This window comes from Malaclemys terrapin, chromosome 12, assembly GCF_027887155.1.
Source record: "Malaclemys terrapin pileata isolate rMalTer1 chromosome 12, rMalTer1.hap1, whole genome shotgun sequence".
Lineage (NCBI taxonomy): Eukaryota > Metazoa > Chordata > Testudines > Emydidae > Malaclemys > Malaclemys terrapin.
The window spans coordinates 31066666-31076008 of NC_071516.1; the positions used below are offsets into that span (position 1 = coordinate 31066666).

Here is a 9343-nt window from a genome sequence, read left to right on the forward strand (position 1 = left end):
GCCCCCCAACTGCCTTCGCTGCTGTAACGTACAACCTGCTCCGCTGGCACCTCTGACTCCTGAAAGCTCTAATGCTCCAGGGGAGCAGGCCGTGCCCTGCCCTGCCCTGGCTGCCCCGGGTGTTACCTCGGAGGGAATCGTTCTAGATTCCAATGAGTGGCAGGTCCAGGGAAGAGCCTTATCTGGGGGAGGCTGTACCAGACCCGCCCGACCCAGGCAGGCTCCCAGGTACTCTCTGCTCGGGGCTGATAAGGCTCCTCAGCAGTTTCTCTCCAAACAAATTCCAGTTCAAGACACCTGAGAGCTCCACAGCAGGGCAGCATCCCCAGAGCGCAGCAGGGCGGGGTTAGGGGAAGCAGTCGGTAGCAGCACCTGCCCCTCGTACGGCAGGAGCGAGAAGTGCCAGCCTCTCTGCACAGAGCAGCAGCGTTCAGCCTGGGCCAGACGTGCTGCGGTGATGGGTAAGAGTGGGCTCGGAGAGCCAGAGGGTCTGTGGGGCAGCGCTGGGCCCTTCTGCTCCACACTAGGGCCGGGTGGGCGTGTTCAGCTGGGATTGGAACCCACCAGCACTTGTGGGTGCGAATGTGGGGCTGGAACGCAACGTGGGGCGCTCCCACCTTGCCCGGGGGCGACTGGGGGGAAGGGCAGAGAGACACCTGGGCTGAGACCCCAGCTCCAGGGAGACAGTCACCCCGGCCCAGCCGGGTTAAATTGCCCAGCTGTGTGACAGCCCCCCCATCCCCGAGGGGTTCCCCCCCCCTGGTATGTCACAGCAGGGTAATGTGCGTATTGAACGGCAGGGGTTGCCAGAGACTGGCTGGGAGAGGCCTTTGGGGATGGAGGAAGCAGCACTAAGGTACATGCCAACCTCCCTACAGAGGAGGGGCCGTGCCCCGCAGGTGTGAGGCAGGGAGCTGGGACACTGCGCGGTGGGTCATTGTCTGGCCCAGGCCCTTCCTAGCTGGAGGCCGAGGAATTTCCTTCAGGTCACCTTCCGCTGCAGCTTGGCCACGGGCCCCCATAGCCACTAGCCCAGCCAGGGATCCCAAGTGGGGATTGTCACGGCTGGCTCCTCCCTGCCGCCAGCAGCTCTTCACTGCCAGGGAATTCCTGAAATCCTGTGTGCCCCTCCCCCACCCACCTCCTGGGGCTGTGAGTGCCCCCCCGGACAACAACCCCCCCCGAGCTCTGAGTGCCCCTGGCCAGTCCCTCCCCTCAGCCCCCCCCCACTTCCTGGGGCTCTGAGTGCCCTCAGCCAGTCCCCCTCCCACACCCCAGGGCTGAGTGACCTTGGCCAACCCCCGTCCCTTCAGGAGGAACTCCCAGTACCCACCCAGCCCCCACACCTCAGGGTTCCCCTCCCTGCGGCTCTGTGGCCATCCCCCCACCAGGGCCGGCTTTAGGCCAATTCAACCAATTCCCCTGAATCGGGCCCCGGGCCCAAGCCCCGGTACGGTGTACCGGCAAGAGCTGATGCGCTGTACCAGGGTGGCCCGGCTTCCCCAGGGGGCAATTTAAAGGACCTAGGGCTCCCAGCAGGGGCCGGAGCCCCAGGCCCTTTAAATTGCCACCAGACCCCCACTGCTGGAGCCCTGGGGTAGGGCTGCGGGGCTCTGGGGGCTATTTAAAAAGTCCGGGGCTCCCACTGCCTCTACCGCCCCGGCCCTTTAAATAACCACTGGAGCCCCGCTGCTTCCCCAGGGCTCCCACGGCTATTTAAAGGGCCGGGGCTCCAGCTGCCTCTGCTGCACCCCGTCCCCGCACCAGCCCTGCACCCCCTGCCCTGCCCGCAGCCAGCCCCGTCTTCAGCCAGCCCTGCACCCCCTGTCCGCAGCCAGCCCCTGCTGCACCCCTGCCCTACCTCCAGCCCCGCCCCCCCTGTTCTGCCCACACCAGCCCCTCCCCCCTGCCCTGCCCGCAGCCAGCCCTGCACCCCCTGCCCACAGCCAGCCTCTGCCGCACCCCCTGCCCTGTCTCCAGGCAACCCCTGCCACACCCCCCTGCGGCCCTGCCCAAAGCCAGCCAGCCCCACACACCCCTGTCTCCAGCCAGCCCCACACCCCTTGCCCTGCCTGCAGCCAGACCCTACCTCCAGTGAGCCCCTGTCCTGCCTCCAGCCAGCCCCATGTCCACTGGTGCCCTGCAGTTCCCAGGGCAGTAACCCTGCACACCTGCTTCAATGAGGGGGGCAGGGAGCAGCTGGGACCCACACATGTGCACACCACTAGGGTGACCAGACAGCAAGTGTGAAAAATCGGGACAGGGGGTGGGGGATAATAGGATCCTATAAGAAAAAGACCCAAAAATCGGGACTGTCCCTATAAAATCAGGACAGCTGGTCACCCTAGCACACCCCCAGGGAGTGGCGGGGACCCACACACGTGAAATGGAGCTCATTAATAACCGATCAACAGCATATATGATGCAATGTACATAATATATAATTTTATTATTTATATAGTTATGGAAAGTAAATAATACATGGAAGAAATGAAAGACTTTTTTTTACATTATTTTTTTTGTTAGTCATCCCTGCCGGGGCCCCGCCAAAAATGTTTGAATTGGGCCCCGCCCTTCCTAAAGCCGGCCCTGTCCGCTACCACCATCACCTGGGAACCCCAACCAGTTCAAGCCTCATGGAGTGGGTGAGATCCCCCCTCTTTCTCTCTCTCTGTTTTCCTTTCTACCTTAGGTATTAACCTTTAATAATGTATGTTATGTTGGTTTAGCCCTCCTTGTGTAGTTATCACTATTATTCAATAAATAACTTTTATGGTTAAGTTGGTTGCTTCTCTCACTCTTGCTGAACTTTACTCTTCTGTGTTTTTAGCTTCCCCCATTCACTCTACAGCAACGCTTCTTTTACCTAAACTAAAGATCCCTGCAGTGCCCAAAATACTGTGGGGTTTGCACATCAAGTAGGTTATTGCCAGTACAATTGTGATGTGAGAGTGGGGATAGGGACATGCTGAATCTGGGACGCATAAGGATAACAGCTTGACCCAGTTCATGGAGCCCAGGGGCATATAAGGAGAGTCAGCTTGAAAGTGCTGCTTCATCCAGCCCAGTGAGTCCAGAGACATATAAGGGGTCAGCTTGACAGTGCTGATTGACCCGGTCCGCTCAGACTTGCTCTGTTAATGTATGTGGGTGTGTGGGTGTTCATCCGGTTTTGGGGCTGGAGAAACCCAGCCCTAGGGAACCTAGGTCCTGCAGGATAGCTCTACTGGGAGGGGACTTGCAGAAGGGAGAAGTAGAGCTCCATATGAAAACACAAGTGACACAAGCAGTACATTGATAGAATTACAGAATCCCCTTCCCCAGAAGAGTAACCCGAATAAATGAGCACACCCCAAAGTAATGGGCAAATCTGGTAACACAAGAACCTTGCAGCATGCTGGGCCTTAACATTAGGCCAGAAGCAGATTAGGTTTTGGTGAGGTAGGAAACACACAGGGGCCATGGCCCTGTCATTTACCTTAGAGAAAGATAGAAGTATATGAGAGAAGGATCTCATAGAGACTTATTCCATGTCATCAGATAATGTTTGGTTTTGTATTCCCCATGCTAAGGTTTGCATATGATGGGATTTTAGACAGCTGTATGCTGGATCAGGTGACTTGTACTTTACTGTAAACTGAAGGCTAGCACTGTGCAGGCCAAGACTGATATAACCTTGGCAGATATTTATTTCTTGGAATTGTATTATTGTCTTCATAAATTCCACTTTTTGCCTCTCAAACAGGCAGTGGAAAAATTCACGTAAATGATAAGGTCCTTCATCATCTTTTCTTCAGCTCTCTGCAAGAAGGCTTAAGTTGTCTGATGTGTTACTCCACTGAAATGTCTTTTTTAAAAGACCTTGCCTTTTAAATTCTCAGGCCAATTGAGAAATATACAATTAATGTTAAATGTTCATTGCCCCTTTTTATACTCTGTGGAGAGTCTGTTTATATCCATCACAGTAGTTTCTGAGATTTCCTTTGGTTCTTTCTCTGCTTTTATCAACAACAAAAACAAAAAAATTCCTGAAAGCAGAATCACTTCAGCTCACTTGGCAGAGACTTTTGCCAATTCTGGGAATGGGGCATGCACAAATACCTTGATTGTTTTGTCTAAAGTTTCCATTATCTCATCTTTTTGTTTCCAGTTGTGCTTTAATCATGGTGCAGACAGTCCAACTCACAGAGGGCATGAAGCAGATAGTAGACACTTGATCCATTATTTTCTACAAACCTCAAGACAAGCTTGGAGTCACTCTGATTTGCAAAGAATGTATTTTCTCCTTTAGCAGCTTATTTATGCTACTTTCTACTGCAGTTTTTATGGATCAAGAAAGAGAATATCTTCTTGTGCATTGACAATAAAATTCAGGTAATCAAAACTATCAGTTGTGGAGTATGGTTTCCCTCCCATCCTCCCTCCAGAGCTGGCTAAGGACTTGTCTACATAGGAAAATTATTCCGGATTAACTAGGCAGGGTGAGATTTAGGCCTTGGCTACACTTGCGAGTTGCAACGCTGTAAAGCCGCCCCAGCGCTGTAACTCGCTCCCCATCCACACTGGCAAGGCATTTGCAGCGCTGTATCTCCATGATTGCAGCGCTGCACGTACTCCACGTCCCCGAAAGGAATAGCATGTATTGCGCTGCCACTGCAGCACTGCGGCGCCAGTGTGGCCGCCCAATGCGCTGTGACTGGCCTCCAGAATTATTTGGCAGTATCCCACAATGCCTGTTCTAGCCACTCTGGTCATCAGTTCAAACTCTACTGCCCTGGCCTCAGGTAACCCACCATGTGACCCACCCTTTACATTCCCCGGGAATTTTAAAAATCCCCTTCCTGTTTGCTCAGCCTGGTGTGGCGTGAAGTGCTATCAGCGAATCTTTCCAGGTGACCATGCCTCCACGCGCCAAGCGAGCCCCAGCATGGAGCAATGGCGAGTTGCTGGACCTCATCAGTGTTTGGGGGGAGGAAGCTGTCCAGTCCCAGCTGCGCTCCAGCCGTAGGAATTCCGATACCTTCGGGAAGGTATCAAAGGACATGATGGAAAGGAGCCATGACCGGGACGCCCTGCAGTGCAGGATTAAAGTGAAGTTGCTGCGGAATGCCTACCGCAAAGCCCGCGATGCAAACGGCCGCTCAGGTGCTCCCCCCACGACTTGCCGATTCTACAAAGAGCTGGATGCGATACTTGGAGTTAACCCCACCTTCACTCCGAGCACCACCATGGACACTTCAGAGCTGGTGAGGGGTGTGTGGGGAAGAGAAGAAGGAAAACAGGAGTGAGGGTGGTGGGCTGGATGGAGACACCCCGGAATCCCTGGAGCAATGCAGCCAGGAGCTCTTCTCGAGCCAGGAGGAAGGTAGCCAGTCGCAGCGGCCGGTACTTGGTGGAGGACAAACAGAAAAGCAGGTTCCCGGTAAGTGGGTTTTTTTTCAGGAAGGAATTTTTTCGGTGTGGGCTCTTTGGGAGAGGAGGGTTAGGCATGCATGCCTAGATACGGAATAGTGCATTGATGTGGTTTATCACATCGCGGTAATCGGCCTCGGTAATCTCCTCGAATGTCTCATCCAGAAAGTGCAATGCGCTTGCGCAGGTTTATCGGGAGAGCCACCGTGGTCCTTGTCCCAGCCAGGCTAACGTGTCCACGCCACTGTGCCGCGAGGGGCGGGGGGACCATTGCTGCACACAGACAAGCTGCATATGGGCCAGAGCGGAAGCCGCATTGCAATAGAAGACCTCCCTTGCTTCCCAGGTCACCCTCAGCAGCGAGATATCATCCAGGACGAACTCCTGTGGAAAATGTTGGGACAGTGTTCAGCGTAGGTGCCCCCTGAAGCTGTTGACTCTCCCCAAGGCACAGAAACCCAGAGGACAGTGCAGCCCTGAAACAATCAGTCCCCCTTACTCACCATTTTGAGGCTCCCGTAGGATATGTGTGCTCTGTTTCGGATGGGAAAATTATGCTATTGTGTAGACCCTGTGTGTTTTCTACTCCTTAAGTGCGGGGGGAATCATTACTCTGTCTGTTATAAACAATGCTGCCTCTGTTAAATGTTGCATTTTGCCTATACAGCTGCATCAACCTTGAGACCTCAGCCGTCCCTCTTATTGCCTGCTCCGACACTGCAAAGACTCAGGAAGAGACCGTGAAAAAGCAAAGAATCATAGAATATCAGGATTGGAAGGGACCTCAGGAGGTCATCTAGTCCAACCCCCTGCTCAAAGCAGGACCAATCCCCAGACAGATTTTTGCCCCAGATCCCTAAATGGCTCCCTCAAGGATTGAGCTCACAATCCTGGGTTTAGTAGGCCAATGCTCAAACCACTGAGCTATCCCTCCCCGTGACATGCTGCAAGAAGTGATGCGGCAATCTATTAAAGAGAATGAGAAAGCACAGAACTGGAGGGAGAGAGAAAGTAGGATCCGCCAGGAAAACGCAGCGCACCGGCGGCAAAGCACGGAGCACCGGCAGCAAAGCACGGATCGGCTCACGGAGCGCCAAGCAGACGCTATCCAGGAGCTGGTAGCCATGCAGAAAGAGGAGCAGTACCGCAAGTGCAAATGCCACCCTCCCCTACAGCCCTTGTCTCAAAACTCTTTCCATTGTGCCCCACTGTCACTTCCAACCCACTTTCCCCAACTTCCGTGTTCTTCACACCACCAGCTGCCTCCAACACCAGTATCTTCACCACCCAGCCCTGAAAACCACGACCCTTACCCTCTGCACTCAACCCCCATCACCATGCAGTATAGCTAGCCTGAAGTGCAGCACTCACTGCACAGCACACCAGACAGGACATACGCGAATCTGTGATTGTACCATTCCCCACTCCACCCCCTTGTTTCTTTTCAATAAATGGATTTTTTGGCTTTGAAAACATTATTTATTATTGCATAAAGTAAAAGACTCCTTAGCCCAGGAAATAAACAGGTACTGCAAGTCTGCTTGTCTGCTTAGCAAACACTGATTCCTAAAGATTGGAACTACTGCACTTCACTCCCGTGCAGGGCACCAGATATCACTGCTGGTTTTCAGCCTCAAATTGCTCCTTCAAGGCATCCCTAATCCTTGCAGCCCTGGGCTGGGCCCCTGTAATAGCCCTGCTCTCTGGCTGTGCAAATTTAGCCTCCAGGTGTTCAACCTCGGAGGTCCATGCCTGAGTGAATCTTTCACCCCTCCCTTCACAAATATTATGGAGGGCACAGCATGCGGATATAACCGCGGGGATGCTGTTTTCGGCCAAGTCCAGCTTCCCATACAGAGATTGCCAGCGGCCCTTTAAATGGCCAAAGGCACACTCCACAGTCATTCGGCACCGGCTCAGCCTGTAGTTGAACCGTTCCTTGCTGCTGTCAAGGCTCCCTGTGTAGGGTTTCATGAGCCACGGCATTAACGGGTAAGCGGGATCTCCAAGGATCACAATGGGCATTTCAACTTCCCCTACCGTGATCTTCCGCTCTGGGAAAAAAGTCCCGGCCTGCATCTTCCTGAACAGCCAAGTGTTCCGAAAGATGCGTGCATCATGCACCTTTCCAGGCCAGCCTGTGTTAATGTCAATGAAATGCCCACAGTGATCCACAAGCGCCTGGAGAACCATAGAGAAATACCCCTTCCAATTATCATACTCGGATCCTAGGTGGGGTGGTGCCAGAATAGGAATGTGCGTCCCATCTATCGCCCCTCCACAGTTAGGGAACCCCATTTATGCAAAGCCATCCACTATTTCCTGCACATTACCCAGAGTCATGGTTCTTCTGAGTAGGATGCGATTAATGGCCCTGCAAACTTGCATCAACACGATTCCAACGGTCGACTTTCCCACTCCAAACTGGTTTGCGACTGACCAATAGCTGTCTGGAGTTGCCAGCTTCCAGATTGCAATAGCCACCCGCTTCTCCACTGGCAGGGCAGCTCTCAATCTCGTGTCCTTGCGACGCAGGGTGGGGGCGAGCTCCTCACACAGTCCCATGAAAGTGGCTTTTCTCATTCGAAAGTTCTGCAGCCACTGCTTGTCATCCCAGACTTCCATGACAATGTGATCCCACCACTCGGTGCTTGTTTCCCGAGCCCAAAAGCGGCATTCCACGGTGCTGAGCATGTCCGTGAATGCCACAAGCAATTTTGTGTCATACGCGTTACACGGCTCGATAGCATCGTCAGACTCCTCACTCTCACTGTCACTTTGGATCTTAAGGAATAGTTCGACAGCCAAACGTGACGTGCTGGCGAGATAAGTCAGCATATGCCTCAGCAGTTTGGGCTCCATTTCCTGCAGACAACAGATCGCACTGCACAGAAACGGTTGAAAGATGGTGCCAAAGGTGGACGGAAACAAAGGGATTTCTGGGATGCGAAGCGATGCATCATGGGGCATTGGGACAGGACCCAGAATGCCCCGCACCCACGCCCCCTTCCTACAACCCAAGGCGCCAGAATGGGAAGAGGTGCTCTGTGGGATAGCTGCCCATAATGCACCGCTCCCAATGGCGCAGCAAATGCTGTAAATGTGGCCACAACAGTGCGCTGGGCAGTTGTCAGTATGGACAGACTGCAGCGCTTTCCCTACTCAGCTGTACGAAGTCAGGTTTAACTCACAGCGCTGTACATCTGCAAGTGTAGCCAAGGCCTTAGAGTGCACTAGCTATTACAGTTTTAGCTCCCCAGGTGGACACTTACTCCAGAATAGTTATTCCACAATAGCTATTCTGGTCATTTCCCCAAGGCATAGAGGACACTTTTTACAATTAGATCAGCAATAATCTTTCCCATTGTTTCCTGCTGTTGTTATAGCAACAGTTGCTAATGTCATGCACATTGTGAGTCACTGATGTGTGAGCATTCAGGATGAAACTGTTCATAGAAAGAGTTATAGAGATACCATGCAGTGACCACAACCAGATAGTTGTTAAGGGCACTGTGTGGGTTAAATCACCCTCTGCATGGACAGTTAAACTTCTCTAGAGTTCCTTTGTCATGCAGAGCAGCTGCACAAAAAGAAAGCTAATGGCCAGGCCACCTTTCAAAGCCATGTGTTCCTAGCTTATTGGCCTTGGACTAGCAATTTCCCAGGTGTAAAGCCCAGGGACTGAGGCAGGAACAGGGAACAATGTGAGACAGGGAGTGAAGACAGCTCCTTCTGTGTGATTGAAGACAGGTGCCATCCCAGGGCACCCCCTAGTGGTCCTACAAGTACCCCCTCGCAGTTTCCCTCCAAGCCAGGGATTTCCCCACACCTCCCCACTGAATTTCCCCAACACCCCACCTCCCAGTTTTGTGAACTAGTTACATGCAGTGTTGCCAATTTTGTGATTGTTTGGAAATTTGAATTGAAACAT

General features: G+C 53.0%; 1 long non-coding RNA gene across 3 annotated transcripts; it reads left to right on the forward strand.

Annotated features, from left to right (window-relative positions):
• Positions 1-315: 315 nt before the first annotated feature.
• LOC128846767 (uncharacterized) lies at positions 316-6828 on the forward strand. 3 transcript variants are annotated; one of them, XR_008446813.1, is made up of 5 exons: positions 319-461; positions 2527-2645; positions 4151-4374; positions 4854-5422; positions 6080-6828. It is a non-coding gene; the product is annotated as an uncharacterized LOC128846767 (long non-coding RNA). The 3 variants fall into 3 exon arrangements; XR_008446814.1 differs by having other exon boundaries at positions 4893-5422; XR_008446812.1 differs by having other exon boundaries at positions 316-461; positions 4151-5422.
• The last annotated feature ends 2515 nt before the right edge of the window (positions 6829-9343 follow it).